At 41.9% G+C, this 17,062-nt stretch overlaps 1 long non-coding RNA gene across 1 annotated transcript in view; it reads right to left on the bottom strand.

Annotated features, from left to right (window-relative positions):
* The window catches only part of LOC109024328 (uncharacterized), a 58,638-nt gene extending 42,313 nt beyond the window's left edge, over window positions 1-16,325 (bottom strand). The window contains exon 1 of the long non-coding RNA XR_010132371.1: window positions 16,016-16,325. This is a non-coding gene — a long non-coding RNA (uncharacterized lncRNA). The remainder of the gene's footprint in view (window positions 1-16,015) is intronic.
* Window positions 16,326-17,062: the final 737 nt, after the last annotated feature.

Here is a 17,062-nt window from a genome sequence, read left to right as displayed (position 1 = left end):
CAAAGGTCCTTTCCCAGACCCTCCTTCCACTCTAGGGAACAGAAGAGTCAGGGAGGTGCTAAGAAACAGAAGTGAAACTTCATTAGATGATCTGGTGAATTTGAATGCATTGTCATCTTCAGAGTTGGGGGTGAAAGGGCGTGGGCTTAGCTACCACTTCTGAGAGCAGCACATTGGCTTTGCACAGGGGACAGGTGCTGGGGCTGTGCCCAAGTGGGTACCAAGACCAGCAAGTGTCCCTTGCATGTCCATCTTCCCCTTTCTCACAGGAAGGGCAGGTGGATGGGAAGTCAGGCTGTTTTAACTTAGCTCTTTCCCTAGCAGTAAACTCAGCAGGTGTCAGCAACTATTTGTTGAATGAACAGATGAACCTCACTTGGGTTTCAAGCCCAGCTGGGCAGTTTAGCAGCTGTGTGGCCCTGAGAAAACTGCTTTCTTCTCTGTGTTTTCCCTTTGTCATCCATCAGGAGAGGACAGTGAAACCTACTAGTGTTTATTCAGTATTTCAATCTTGTAAAAAAAAAAAGCGCTTTTTAAATTTAAAATAAACATAAAGAAAATCACCAAGACAAATGTATGGTTCAATGAGTTATAAAGCAAACATCTTTGTAACCACTACCCAATTTAAGATATAGCATTTTGCAAGCCCCCTCCCCAAGTTTCCCTTCCCAATCTTAGCCCCCTTACTCCCTCCACCATGAACTAGTAACATGACTTTCACAGTAATCACTTTCTGGCAATACTTTGTTTTATCACCTAAGTGTGTATTCCTAGATACTATTGTTTAGACTTGCCCACAAAGAAAAAGATGCATCCTTGTAGTCCCAGCTACTCAGGAGGCTGAAATAGGAGAATCACCTGAGCCCAGAGAGGTTGAGGCCTCAGTGAGCCGTGATTGCACCACTGCACTCTAGCAGAGGCGACACAGCGAGATCCTGTCTCAAAAAAAGAGATACTTTTTTTTTTTTTTTTGAGACAGAGTCTCGCTCTGTCGCCCAGGCTGGAGTGTGGTGGCGTGATCTCGGCTCACTGCAAGCTCCACCTCCCGGGTTCATGCCATTCTTCTGCCTCAGCCTCCCGAGTAGCGCCCGCCACTATGCGCGGCTAATTTTTTGTATTTTTAGTAGAGACAGCGTTTCACCGTGTTAGCCAGGATGGTCTCCATCTCCTGACCTTGTGATCCACCTGCCTCGGCCTCCCAAAGTGCTGGGATTACAGGCGTGAGCCACCGCGCCTGGCCAAGAGATACATCTTTAAAGCCTCTTTTATTTATTTATTGTTTATTTTACTTTTTTTTTTTTTTTAAGAAATGGAGTCTTGCTTTGCCACCCAGGCTGGAGTGCAGGGGTGCCATCACAGCTTACTGTAGCCTTGAGCTCAAGTGATCCTCCTGCCCCAGCCTCCTGGGCCCCTGGGACTACAGGTGCATGCCATCATGCATGCCTGGCTTAAGGTCTCTTTTAATCTATAAGTTTCCCCCTACCCTTTCTTTTCCTCATCAGTTATCTGTTTAGCCAGTAGAGTTTCCCACAATCTGCATTTTGCTGACTGCATTGTCACCATGCAGGTCTATGAGTCCCTCTGTCCTCGTGCTTCCTGCAACTTGGAAGCTGGACTCAGAGGCTTGATCAGACTTGGGTCCAATCCCTTTGGCCACGTTCTCAGTAGGCTTGTGTTTCATCCGGAAGCACATTATGTAGGATCATCCTCCTTTTATGTTGGCAACTGTTGATGCTCATCATGGGTAAGTCTGTTAATTCATCGGGGATAGCAAAGTGATAGCATTCCAGTCCTATCTTTTCTTTTTCATGTATGAGAAGGAACACTTTTAGAAAGTGACACTCCCCCTCATTTACTCTGTTACTCAGTGGTACAGTTCATATAGGAAAGGCAGAATAAATGCTTGATTCTATTTACCAATGTTCAAGAGAATTAATTAGTTCTTTATCATTATTTGAAAGAGACCAATACGGTTTCTTTTCAATATCATTATAAGCTCTAGGATTTAACCATATTTGATGGATTACAATCAGTTATAAGAATTATTCTTTTTCTGCTGGGTGTAGTGGCTCATACCTGTACTCCCAGCACTTAGGGAGGCTGAAGCAGGACACTCAGTTGAGCCCAGGATTCAAGATCAGCCTGGGTAACATAGTGAAACCTCATCTCTAGAAAAAATACAAAAATTAGGTGGGCACAGTGGTGTGTGCCTGTAGTCCCAGCTACTCAGGAGGCTGAGGTGGCAGGATTGCTTGAGCCCAGGAGGTTGAGTCTTCAGTGAGCTGTGATGGTGCCATTGCACTTCAGCCTGGGTGACAGAGCGACACCCTGTCTCAAAACAACAACAACAAAGAGAACAAAGAGTTCTTCTCCTTCTTCTTCTTCTTTTTTTTTTTTTTAGATCGAGTCTGGCTCTGTTACCCAGGCTGGAGTGCAGTGGCACCATCTCAACTCACTGCAGCCTCCGCCTCCCAGGTTCAAGTGATTCTCATGCCCTAGCCTCCCGAGTAGCTGGGATTATAGGCACACGCCACCATGCCCAGCCAACTTTGTTATTTTTAATATAGATGGGGTTTCACCATGTTGGCCAGGCTAGTCTCAAACTCCTGGCCTTAAGTGATCTGCCTACCTTGGCCTTCCAAAGTGCTGGGATTATAGGCATGAGCCACCACACCCCACCAAGAATTCTTTTTTTAAAAAAGTTTTTTTAAAATTAATTTAAGCCACAGTTTCTATAAGAATTACTCTTTTTGAAGCCCAGATGGTCCCATTCTTGGCCAGTGAGACCCTCTTTAGGTTGGCTCTTGAGTCGTTTTGCTATAACCCTAGTCGTCTCTGAGAGAGTCATCTCTGATGCCATGCTTTCTGTATGACAGGATGTACCAAATTAATCTGCTTTCAAAATGTTCTGCTCCAGACCTGGAATCAGCTTTTTCTCCAGGAAGTCCTTTTATTTTTATATATTTTTTGAGATGAGGTCTCACTCTGTCACCCAAGCTGGAGTGCAGTGGTGCCATTACGGCTCACTGCAGCCTTGACCTCCTGGGCTCAATTGATCTTCCCACCTCAGCCTCCTGAGTAGCTGGGACTACAGGCATGCACCAATATGCCCAGCTAATTTTTGTATTTTCTGTAGAGAAGGGGTTTCTCTATGTTGCCCAGGCTGGTCTTGAACTCCTGGGCTCAAGCAATCCACCCACCTTGGCCTCCTAAACTGTTGGGATTACAGGCGTGAGCCACTGTGCCTGGCCCCGTTTTATTTTTAAATGGAAAATAGGGTTTCATGACCACTGTCTGGATGCTAGGGATGCAGATGGCTACTGATCTGGTCATTAGGAAATATATTTTATCACACACACACCTTTCAGCCAGAAACCAGGAGGATAGCACCCTGTGTTCATACTAATAATTCCAATTCACACTTAGGTTTTTCACTTAATCTTTTCTATATTACATCTCTTCTTTCTTCCATATTGAGAATCAGATCCTCAATAATACAGGAGATGATAGAATTAAAACAATCTGTAATTACTTATTTTCTTTATCCCACATTACACACGCAATGGTCTCAAAATGACAGCAGTAATAGCATCAACAAAATAATTACTGGAAACAGTTTAAAAAGTTTTTTTTTTTGAATATGGTCTTCCCATTATTCCTATTTTAAAAGTGGTCTTGTAGGGCAGTGGTCCCCAAGCTTTTTGGCGTCAAGGACCAGTTTTGTGGAAGACAGTTTTTCCACGGATTGGGGTAAGGGATGGTTTTGGGATGATTCAAGCACATTGCATTTATTATGCACTTTATTTCTATTATTATTACATTGTAATATATAATGAAATAATTATACAATTCTTCATAATGTAGAATCAGCGGGAGCCCTAGCTTGTTTTCCTGCAACTAGATGGTCCCATCTGGGGATGATGGGAGACAGTGATAGATCATCAGGCGTTAGATTCTCACAAGGAGCCCGCAACTATATCCCTTGCATGCACGGTTCACAATAAGGTTCACACTCCCATGAGAATCTAATGCTGCCACTGATATGATGGGAGGTGCAGCTCAGGCGGTAATGAGAAATGGGTAGCGGCCGTAAATACAGATGAAGCTTCACTTGCCTGTCTGCTGCTCACCTCCTGCTGTGCAGCGTGGTTCCTAACAGGCCATAGACCAGTACCAGTCCATGGCCAAGGGGTTGGGGACCGCTGTTGTAGGAGGTGGAGCAAGATGGCTGAATAGAAGGCTCCATCTCCCCATCCCCCACAGGAACATAAAATTTAACAACTATCTACACACAAAAAAGCACCTTCATCATAAGAACCAACAATTGGATGAGCACTCACAGTACCTGATTTTAACTTCATACTGTTGAAAGAGGCAATGAAGAGGGTAGGGAAGACAGTCTTGAGTTGCTGATGCCACCCGTCCCCATCCCATGGCAGTGGCTATGTGGCGTAGAGAGAGAATCTCTGTGCTTGGAAGAGGGAGAGCGCAGCTATTGTGAGACATTGCATTGAATTTGATGCTGCTTTGTCACAGTGAAAGCAAAACCGAACTGAACTCAGCTGACAGCTGATGATGGAGAGAGTATTTAGACCAGCCCTAGCCAGAGGGTAATTGCCCAAGGGAATTGCCCAACCCAGTGGATGGAACTTGAGTTTCAGCAAGCCTTACCACCATCGGGGTAAAATGCTCTGGGTTGTAAATAAACTTGAATGGCAGTCAAGGTCACAAGGACTGCAGTTCCTAGGCAAGTCCTAGTGCTGAGCTGGGCTCAGAGTCAGTGGACATGGGGTGGGGCACATGACCTACTGAGACACCGGCTGGGGCAGCTAAGGGAGTACTTGCACCACCCTCCCCCCAACTCCAGGTAGCACAGCTTGCAGCTGCAAAAGAGACTCCTTCCTTCCACTTGAGGAGAGGAGAGGGAAGAGTAAAGAGGACTTTGTCTTGCATCTTGGATGCCAGCTCAGCCACAGTAGGATAGGGTACCAGTTAGGGTCATGAGGTCCCCATTCCCGGGCCTAGCTCCTGGATGATATTTCTAGACACACCCTAGGCTAGGAGGGAGCCTACTGCTTTGAAGGGAAGGACTCAGTCCTGGCAGGATTCATTACCTGCTGATTAAAGAGTCCTGGGACGTTGAAGAACCAGCAGCGATACCCTGGTATCTACCATGGGCCTTGGTTGAGACTCTGAGACATGTTGGCTTCAGGTGAGACCCAGCACATTTCCAGCTGTGGTGGCTATGGTGAGAACCATAGTGAGAACACTTGCTTGAGTAAAGCAGAGGAAAAAGTAAAGGGGACTTTGTCTTATACCTTAGATACTAGCTCAGCCACAGTGGACTAGACCATAAAGAGGGTTCCTGGGGTCCCTGGTTTCAGGCCTTGCCTTTTAGATGCCATTTCTGGACCTGCTCTGGGTGGGAGGGAAACCCACTGCCCTGAAGGATGAGTCCCAGGCCTGGCAACATTCACTACAAGCCAACTGAAGAGCCCTTGGGTCTTCAGTGAACGTTGGTGGTAGCCTGGCAGTAGTCCTATGGGCCTGTCGTGGTGATGGCCACAGGTTGAGGCCCCTCTGCTTATGGAAGTGGGAGGGAAGTGTGGGAAGGATTATGTCTTGTGGTTTGAGTGCCAGCTCAGCTGCAGTAGAATAGAACACCAGGTAGATTTCTAAGCTTTTTGACTCCAGTCTCTGGCTCCCAGACAGTATCTCTGCACCTGCTTGGGGCTTGGGGGAACTGGGTGCCTTGAAGGGAAGGACATAAGCCTGGCTGCCTTTGCCACCTCCTGATTGTAGAACCCTAGGGCCTTGAGCAAACATAGGCAGTAGCCAGGTGGCAGTTACAGCAGGCCTTGGGCAAGACCTAACGCTGCACTAGCTTCAGGTCTGACCCAGCGCAGTCCCAGTGATGGTGGCCACAGGTGTGCTTGTGTCACTTCTCCCCCAGCTCTAGGCAGCTCAGCACAGAGAGAGAGAGAGAGAAAGTCTCCATTTGTTTGGAAGAAAGTAAGGGAAGAGAACGAGAATCTCTAGTAATCCAGAGAATTCTTCTGGATCTTATCCAAGGCTACCAAAGTGGTACCTCTGCAACTCTGCAAGAACCACAGCATTACTGGGCTTGGGGTGTCCCTTAATGCAGATGCATTTGCAGTGACCAAACACTTAGATCACAACACCCAAGTCCCTTTGAATACGTGGAAAGCCTTGTCCTTCCACCATACTTGTCCTTCACAGTCTGGGCTTGTTTGTACCTGTCCACAAGAAAGGCAAGTACAAACAAAACCAGACTGTGAAGAGTACAACAGATACCTAACTGTTAAATGCACAGTCACTGACAAACATCCACAAGCATCAAGACCATCCGGGAAAACATGGCGTCACCAAACAAACTAAATAAGCCCGTGGGGACCAATCCTGGAGAGACAGAGATATGTGATCTTTCAGATAGAGAATTCAAAATAGCTATTTTGAGGAAAATCAAAGAAATGTAAGAAAAACCAGAGAAGGAATTCAGAATTCTATCAGACAAATTTAACAAACAGATTGAAATAATTAAAAAGAATCAGGCAGAAAGTCTAGAGTTGAAAAATACAATTGACATGCTGAAGAACGTACCAGAGTCTCTTAATACCTGAATCGATCAAGCAGAGAAAGAATTAGTGAGCTTGAAGACAGGCTATTTGAAAATGCACAGTCAGAGGAGACAAAAGAAGAAAGAATAAAAAAGAATAAGGCATATCTACAAGATCTAGAAAATAGCCTCAAAAGGGCAACTCTAAGAGTTACTGAGCTTAAAGAGGAGGTAGATAAAGAGATAGGTGTAGAAAGTTTATTCAAAAGGATAATAACAGATAACTTCCCAAACCTAGAAAAAGATACCAATATCTAAGTATGATAAGGTTTTAGAATACCAAGCAGATTTAACCCAAAGACTACCTCAAGCCACTTAATAATCATACTCCCAAAGGTCAAGGATAAATAAAGGACCCTAAAAGCAGCAAGAGAAAAGAAACAAATAACATACAATGGAGTTCCAATATGTCTGGCCACAGACTTTTCAGTAGAAACCTTACAGGACTGGAGAGCATGCCATGACATATTTAAAGTGCTGAAGAAAAATAAGCCTTTTACCCTAGAATACTATATCAGATGAAAGTATCCTTCAAACATGAAAGAGAAATATTTTCCCAGACAAACAAAAGCTGAGGAATTTTATCAACACCAGGCCTGTTCTACAAGAAATGCTAAAGGCAATACTTCAGTCAGAAAGTAAAGGACATTAATGAGCAATAAGAAATCATCTGAAGGTACAAGACTCACTGGTAATAGTAAGTACACAGAAAAACAGAATGTTATAACACTGTAACTGTAGTGTGTGATACTGCTCTTAAGTAGAAAGACTAAGAGATGAACCAGTAAAAATGATGACTACAAAAGCTTTTCAAGACATAGGCAGTACAGTAAGACATAAATCGAAACAAAAAGTTAAAAGCAGGGGGATGAAGTTAAAGTGTAGAGTCTTTATTAGTTTTCTTTTTGCTTATTAGTTTATGCAAGCACTATGAAATTGCTATCAGCTTAAAACGATGGGTGATAAGATAGTATTTGCAAGCCTCATGGTAACCTCAAATCAAAAGCATACAATGCATACACAAAAAATAAAAAGCAAGAAATTAAATCATACCACCAGAGAAAATCACCTTCACTAAAATGAAGACAGAAAAAAAGGAAAGAAGGAAGAGAAGACCACAGAACAAAAATGACAAAATAGCAGGAGTAAGCCCTTACTTATCAATAACATTAAATATAAATGGACTAAATTCTCTAATCAAAAGACACAGAGTGGCTAAATGAATTAAAAAAATAAGACCCAATGATCTGTTGCCTATAAGAAACATACTTCACACACAGACTGAAAATAAAGGGATGGAAAATAATATTCCATACCTCTTAAACCCAAAAAAGAGCAGGAGTCACTATACTTATATCACACAAAATAGATTTCAGGACAGAAACTATAAGAAGAGACAAATAAGGTCACCATATAATGATAAATGAGTTAATGCAGTAAGAGGATATAACAATTGTAAATATACATGCACCCAACATTGGAGCACTCAGATATATAAACCAAATACTATTAGACTTAAAGAGAGAGATAGACTCCAATACAATAACAGCTGGAGACTTCCATATCCCACTTTTAGCACTGGACAGATCTTCCAGGCAGAAAAATCAACAAAGAAGCATTGAACTTAATCTGTACAGTAGACCAAATGGACTTAATAGATATTTACAGAACATTTCATCCAGTGGCTGCAGAATACGCATTCTTTTCCTCAGCACATGGATCATTCTCGATGATATACCATATGTTAGATCACAAAACAAATCTTAAAACATTCAAAAAATTTGAAAAATATATCAAGTATCTTTTTGACCACAATGGAATAAAACTAGAAATCAATAACAAGAGGAATTTTGGAAACTATACAAACACATGGAAATTAACAATATTCTCCTGAATAACCAGTGGGTCAATGATGAAATTAAAGAGGAAATCAGAAAATTTCTTGAAACAAATGATAATGGAAACATAACATACCAAAATCTATGGGATACAGTGAAAGCAGTACCAAGAGGGAAATTTATAGTTACAAGCACCTACATCAAAAAAGAAGAAAAACTTCAAATAAACAATTTAATGATACATCTTAAAGAACTGGAAAAGCAAAAGCAAACCAAACCCAAAATTAGTAGAAGAAAAGAAATATTAACGATCAGAACAGAAATAAATGAAATTGAAACAAACAAAAAACAATACAAAAGATCAACAAAACAAAGTTTTTTTGAAAGATAAACAAAATCGACAAACCTTTAGACAGACAATTGAAGAATAAAAGAGAGAAGATAAAGAAATAAAATCAGAGATGAGAAAGGAAATATTACAACTGATACTGCAGAAATTCAAAGGATAATTAATGGCCAGTATGAGCAAATATATGCTAATAAGTTAGAAAATCTAGAAGAAATGGATAAATTTCTAGATACATACAACCTACCAAGATTGAATCATGAGGATCCAAAACCTGGCCAGGCACGGTGGCTCATGCCTGTAATCCCAGCATTTTGGGAGGCCAAGGCAGGCGGATCATGAGGTCAGGAGATTGAGACCATCCTGGCTAACACGGTGAAACCCCATCTCTACTAAAAATGCAAAAAATTTGCTGGGTGTGGTGGCGGGCACCTGTAGTCCCAGCTACTCAGGAGGCCGAGGAAGGAGAATGGCGTGAACCTGGGAGGCGGAGCTTGCAGTGAGCTGAGATCATGCCACTGTACTCCAGCCTGGGTGACAGAGCGAGACTCTGTCTCAAAACAAAAACAAAAACAAAAAACAAAAAACAAAAAAACAAAACCTGAACGGACAAGTAATGAGTAATGAAATAGAAGCTGTAGTAAAAAGTCTCCCAGCACAGAAAATCCTGGGACCAGATGGCTTCACTGCTGAATTCTACAAAACATTTAAAGAAGAACTAATACCAATGCTACTCAAACCCTTCCAAAAAATAGAGGAGGGAGGAATACTTCCAAACTTATTCTATGTGGCCAGAATTACCCTGATAGCAAAACCAGACAAAGACACATCAAAACAAACAAACAAACAACAACAACAACAAAAAACAAAAACTACAGGCCAATATCCCTGATGAATTTTAATGCAAAAATCCTCAACAAAATACTAGCAACCAAAATTGAACAACACATTAAAAAGATCATTCCTTATGACTAAGTAGGATTTATCCCAGTGATGCAAAGATGGTTCAACATATGCAAATAAATCAATGTGGTACATCATGTCACAGAATGAAGGACAAAAATCATAAGATTGTTTCAATTGATGCTGAAAAAGCATTTGATAAAATTCAACAGCCCTTCATGATAAAAACCCTCAAAAAACCTGGGTATAGAAGGACATACCTCAACATAATAAAACCCATATACAACAGACCCATAGCTAGTACCATACTGAATGGGGAAAAACTGAAAGCTTTTCCTCTAGGATTTGAAGCACAACAAGGATGGCCACTTTCATCACTGTTATTCAACATAGTACTGGAAATCCTATCTAGAACAATCAGACAGGAGAAAGAAATAAAGGGCATCGAAATTGGAAAGAAAGAATTCAGATTATCTTTGTTTTCAGATTATATAATCTTTATATTTGAAAAAATCCAATGACTCCACCAAAAAATTATTAGAACTGATAAACAAATTCAATAAGGCTGCAGGATACAAAAACAACATACAAAAGTCAGTACAATTTCTATTTGCCAACAGCGAACAACCTGAAAAAGAATTCAAGAAATTAATCCCATTTACAATTGCTACGAATAAAATAAAATACCTGGGTATTAACTTAACCAAAGAGGTGAAAGATCTCTACAATTAAAATGATAAAACAGCGGTGAAAGAAACTGAAGAGGACACAAGGAAATGGAAAGATATTTCATATTCATGGATTAGAAGAATCAATATTGTTAAAATGTCCTTACTACCCAAAGGAACCTACAGATTCAATGCAATCCCTATCAAAATACCAATGACATTCTTCACAGAAATAGAATAAACAATCCTAAAATTTATATGGAACCACAAAAGACCCAGAATAGCCAAAGCGATCCTGAGCAAAAAGAACAAAACTGGAAGAATCACATTACCTGACTTCAAATTATATTGCATAGCTATAGGAACCAAAACAGCATAGAACTGGCATAAAAACAGACACATGCACTAGTAGAGCAGAATAGAGAGCTCCCGAATGAATCCATATATCTAGGGTGAACTCATTTTTGGCAAAGGTACCAATAACATACATTGGGGAAAGGACATTCTCTTCAATAAATGGTGCTGGGAAAAGTGGATATCCACATGCAGGAGAATGATACTAGACTCCTATCTTTCACCACATAGAAAAATCAAATCCAAATGGATTAAAGACTTAAATGTAAGACCTCAAACTATGAAACCACAAAAAGAAAACACTGAGGAAACTCTCCAGGACATTGGAGTGGTAAAGGATTTCTTGAGTAATAATAACCCACAAGCACAGGCAACTAAAGCAAAAATGGACAAATGGGATCACACCAAGTTAAAAAAAACTTCTACACAGCAAAGGAAACAATCAACAAGTGAAGAGAAACCCATAGAATCACAGAATCATAGAATCCCATAGAATCATAGACAACCCATAGAATCATAGAATCACAGAATGAAGGACAAAAATCATAAGATCGTTTCAATTGATGCTGAAAAACCATTTGATAAAATTCAACAGCCTTCATGATAAAAAAAACCCTCAAAAAAACCTCCCATAGAATGGGAGAAAATATTTGCAAACTACCCATCTGACAAGGGATTAATAACAGAATATATAAGGAGCTCAAATAACTCTATAGGAAAAAACCTAATAATTCTATTAAAAATGGGCAAAATATCTGAATAGACATTTCCCAAATGAAGACATATAAATAGCACACAGGTGTATGAAAAGGTGCTCAAAGTCATTGATCATTAGAGAAATGCCAATCAAAACTACAATGAGTTATCATGTCACCCCAGTTAAAATGGCTTTTATCCCAAAGACAGGCAATAACAAATGTTGGTGAGGATGTGGAGAAAAGGGAACCCTTGTACACTGCTGGTGGGAATGTAAATTAGTACAACCACTATGGAGAACAAGTTGGAGGTTCCTCAAAAAACTAAAAATAGAGCTACCATACAATCCAGCAATCCCACTGCTGGGTATATACCCAAAACAAAGGAAATCGGTATATCAAAGAGATATTTGCACTATCATGTTTACTGCAGCACTATTCACAATAGGCAAGATTTGGAAGCAACCTATGTATCCATCAACAGATGAGTGGATAAAGAAAATGTGGTGCATATACACAATGGAATACTATTCAGTCATAAAAAGAATGGTATCCTGTCATTTGCAACAACATGGTTGGAACTGGAAGTCATTATGTTAAGTGAAATAAGCTAGGCACAGAAAGACAAACTTCGGGCTGGGTGCGGTGGCTCATGCCTGTAATCCCAGCACTTTGGAAGGCCGAGGCTTCCAAAGTGGATCATTTGGATCATTTGAGGTCAAGAGTTCAAGACCAGCCTGGGCAACATGGTGAAACCCCATCTCTACTAAAAATAAAAAAAAATTAGTTGGGTGCAGGAGCGCGTGCCTGTAATCCCAGCTACTCTGGAGGCTGAGGCAGGAGAATCGCTGAAGCCTGGGAGGCGGAGGTTGCAGTGAGCCAAGATTATGCCATTGTACTCCAGCCTGGCAACACAGTGAGAGACTCTGCTGCAAAAAAAAAAAAAAAAAAAGACTGCATGTTTTTGCTTATTTGTAGGAGCTAAACATTAAGATGATTGAACTCATGGAGACACAGAGTAGAAGGATGGTTAATGGGTACAAAAAATTAGGAAGAATGAATAAGACTTACTATTTGCTAGCACAACAGGGTGACTATCATAAAAAATAGTTGTACATTTAAAAATAACTAAAAGAGTAATTGGATTGTTTGTAACACAAAGGATAAATGCTTGAGGTGATGGATACTCTATTTACCCTGATCTGACGATTACACATTGTGTGCCTCTATCAAAATATCTCTGTAAGCCACAAATATTAATATATACACTTATGGCCCGGTGCAGTGGCTCACGCCTGTAATCCCAGCACTTTGAGAGGCCAAGGCAGGAGCATTACTTGAGCCCAGGAGTTCAAGACCAGCCTGCAATATAGTGAGACCTTGTCTCTACAAAAAAAAAAACCTTAAAAAATAAGCTGGATATGGTGGTGTGCACCTGTGGTCCCAGCTACTTGGGAGCTTTGGCAGGAGGATCCCTTAAGCCCAGGAGGCAGAGGTTGCAGCGAGCTGAGATTGCGCCACTGCACAACTGCCTGGGCAACAGAGTGAAACTCTGTCTCAAAACAAAAACAAAAACAAAACAAAACAAAACAAAACCACTATGTACCCACAAAAATTAAAAATAAAAAAAGTGGTCTTGTAGCTACATTGTCAGGGTGTATAGCCATTACCTGCTATATTTTCTCCTTTACAATTCTTATTTAGTCTTAGTTGCATAAGTAACTATATGTTTAACGTTCATCATCAGTTTTTTAAATTTCATTTTTTGTCTTCCTAGTCATTTTGCTTGTCTGAAGCTTTTTATCTATGACGTTTACAGGAAGAGCCCATGAGAACAATATCCTCTGAGTTATTTCATGCTAATAACAATTTGCCTGTGCCCATTATACTTTCAAGTCAGTTTTGCTGGACATAAAATTATTAACATATTCTTTGTTTTTGAACATCTTAAACATGTAACATCTTTCTTTTGGTATAAAGCATTGTTCTTGAGAAGTCTGATAATAATTGATTTTTCCTTATAAGTCAATTATTTACCTAGATGCTGAAGGATTCTCCCCTCACCACCCCACTTTTCTCAAAGTCTGTAATTTTATTTGAATATGTCTGATTATTCTGAGTTGATATTTTCAGGTATGCAGTATGTGCTTTCAATATGTAACTTCAATTTTTAAAAATTTCAGTAAGTTCTCTTGATTTTGTTTTTATTACTTGTCCCCTTGCTTTGGTTTTCTTCTTCAAGAACTGTTATTATTGATACGTTGGAACTTCTTTGCCTAATTTCAATATTTGTCACTTTCTCTAGACGATTTTAGAAAATAGCGTTCATTTCCTACTGATTTAAAATATTTCTTCCTTTTCACCTTTTTCTTTTAAGGCATTATCTTAAAGTTGCATCAGTTTGCTCTCATGTTCCTTCTAGTCTTCATTCCTGAAATTTTTTTTCTTAAGTTTTTAATTCTTTTCTGATTTGTGTCACCTTATTTATATGAGTTTCTAATTCTCAGTTATGTTGTTCTTTCACATTGTGCATAATTGAAATTTTAGGTGATTTTAAAATAGAAGGTTACAGTTTTGATCTCTTCTGAGATATGTCCTGCTGGCATGCCTTTTCTGTTTGTAGGAATGTCATTTTGCTCCCTATTCTCCTTTTGCTTAAATTAACTTTGCATGGGATTTGGCCTCAAGACTTTTCCATTGTTAGTTTTTATGTGGAATTAATGTTCCCAAACTTGAAGAAAGAGATGATCAGAATGGCGTTTCCAACTTCAAGAGCGCCCTCTCCTGTAGTTTTCATGTGCAAAAATGTGATGGCTTGCTTCCTGAGGTTCCTTGGCTTAATTTCCTCCCTCCGCTTCTATCTGAATTTTCTCCTTTTTTTTTTTTAAGTCAGAGACTTGTTCTGTCACCCAGGTTGGAATGCAATGGCAAAATCTCGGCCCACTGCAACCTCCGCCTCCCTGGTTCAAGCGATTCTCTTGCCTTAGCCTCCCAAGTATCTGGGATTACAGGCACCTGCCATCACACCTGGCTAATTTTTGTATTTTTTTTAATACAGACAGGGTTTCACCACATTGGCCACGCTGGTCTTGAACTCCTGACCTCAAGTGATCTGCCTGCCTCGGCCTCTCAAAGTGTTGAGATTACAGGCATGAGCCACCACGCCCGGCCTTCTCCTTCCTTCCTTTTGATTGTCCAGATCCTGCTCCATTTTGATCCCATGCCCAGCGCTATGTGATCCTGTCATGGAAGGGAAGCCAAGTGGGTCAGTGTTGAGGGTTCTCAAGGCTCTGCCGCTGCAGTCCCTCAGTCCTTGCTGACTCTCACCTGCTCCCGGACTGGGCGAGACCCTCCCAGCTTCTGCTGCTGTCTCCAGTTGTCCCTCCTTGCTTCCTCGTGAATACCTGCTGGCTCTTTTGGGATTCTCCTGTTCTTAGGTCCATCAGAGGGCTCCTTGTTTCCCTCTGTTGGCTGCTGGATGGGGCACCAAGGGCCAGAATCTAAACCAAGGAAGCCTCCCTGGGGGAATGTAGGGGGACCTGATGACATGTAGGTGGCTATGGGAGGGCTGTGCTTCCCCCTTGTGTTTTGGTGTTCATGGGGATACCTTATCATCTAATTTTAAGCGAACATTGTCTGTAGGTTTTGCTTTTGCTAATCTGACCTGCTTATTTTTATTTTTTATTTTTGAGACACAGTCTCACTCTGTTGCCCAGGCTGGAGTGCAGTGGTGCGATCTCAGCTCACTGCAACCTCCACCTCCTGGGTTCAAGGGATTCTCCTGCCCCAGCTCCCCAAGTAGCTGGGATTACAGGCGTGCATCACCATGCCCAGTTAATTTTTGTATTTTTAGTAGAGATGGAGTTTCGCCATGTTGGCGAGGCTGGTCTCAAACTCCTAACCTCAGGTGATCTGCCTGCCTCGGCCTCCCAAAGTGCTGGGATCACAGGTGTGAGCCATTGCGCCTGACCTGACCTGCTTATTTTTATGTAGAAATTTGGAGGGGTTCAAAAACTGCGCTGGCATTGCTACCAACCATCTTCCCAGCCAGTTCAGTATTTTTGATGCCAGGTGCCATACTGGGCCACAAGGAAGAGGAGATGTAATGATAAATGTGTGTAAAAGCGTGTAAAGTGTCCGGTCATCCTAAGTGTCCAGTAACCCAGCTGATCCTGCCTTCCGCTGCCCTGCAGCTAAAAGCAGGCTGCCCGAGCCAGCAGTGGCAACCCACTCAGGTCCCCTTCCACACTGTGGAAGCTTTGTTCTTTCACTCTTTGCAATAAATCTTGCTGGGGCTCACTCTTTGGGTCCACACTGCCTTTATGAGCTGTAACACTCACCGCAAAGGTCTGCAGCTTCACTCCTGAAGCCAGTGAGACCACGAACCCACCGAGAGGAACGAACAACTCCAGACGTGCCGCCTTAAGAGCTGTAACACTCACCGCGAAGGTCTGCAGCTTCTTTCCTGAGCCAGCGAGACCACGAACCCACCGGAAGGAAGAAACGCCAAACACATCCGAACATCAGAAAGAACAAACTCCGGACACGCCGCCTTTAAGAACTGTAACACTCACCGCAAGGGTCCGCGGCTTCATTCTTGAAGTCAGTGAGACCAAGAACCCACCAATTCGGGACACACAGCCACGCCTGACCCTCTTCCTCAACTGCTGCCGGCTTGACCTCTGGTCTTTGTTCCTGGCTCAGGGGATGGGGCATGCAGTAGGGCACGTCCCCACACTTGCTGTCCTGAGGCTGGGGGACCCCCTGGCCTTTATGCCCTTGTCTTGCCTGCTGGAATGTTTCTGGAGATTTCCTCGTAGAGTGGGTTTTGAAGAAGAGAAAGACCTTTGCTCGGCAGCCCATAAAAGAGATGGTCCGGAGAGCAAGGCCCTGCTGTGAGCATGCCCCGCCATCTGCTGGCCATTTGCTTAATTGCAGAGAGGAGGGCTGTGGGGGCTCCATGTCTTCACACTCAACCAATGACTTGGGTTAATCATTTTTCCCTCTAGTTGAAAACGTTGTATTTATTAAATACACCGTTAAAGTAATGATAATAAAGGCAAGCAAATAAAAAGTTTTCCCACACGGCCTCATCCTCCAGACAAGCACATCTTTTTTTTTCTTTCTCTTTAATCATAAATAAAAGTGTGGGCTGGCACAGTGGCTCACACCTGTGATCCCAGCACTTTGAGAGGCTGAGGCAGGAGGAGCGCTTGAGCCCAGGAATTCAAGACCAGTGTTGGCAACAAAGTGAGACCCTGTCTCTACAAAAAAATTAAAAAAATTAGCCAGGTGTGGTGGTGTGTTCCTGTAGTCTCAGCTACTCAGGAGGCTGAGGTGAGAGGATTACTTGAGCCACAGAGGTTGAGGCCGCAGTGAGCTGTGATTGTACCACTGCACTCTAGCCTGGGGGTCAGAGTGTGACCCTGTCTCAAAAAATGAAATAAAATGAAATAAAATAAAATAAAATAAAATGTGTATTTACTGTATGGAGACTGGGCCCCTGTGTCCTTCCCTTCTGGCTCTGGAAAAGGGGAGAAAGAGCTCAGATTCTGTAGCCCCAAAATGTTGGCTTTAAATCTCACTTCAGTCACAAGCTGGGCGAGGTGGGCTGGTTAATT

Source organism: Gorilla gorilla, chromosome 21 (assembly GCF_029281585.2).
Source record: "Gorilla gorilla gorilla isolate KB3781 chromosome 21, NHGRI_mGorGor1-v2.1_pri, whole genome shotgun sequence".
Classification (NCBI taxonomy): domain Eukaryota; kingdom Metazoa; phylum Chordata; class Mammalia; order Primates; family Hominidae; genus Gorilla; species Gorilla gorilla.
This window is presented reverse-complemented; position numbering and strand designations above follow the sequence as displayed.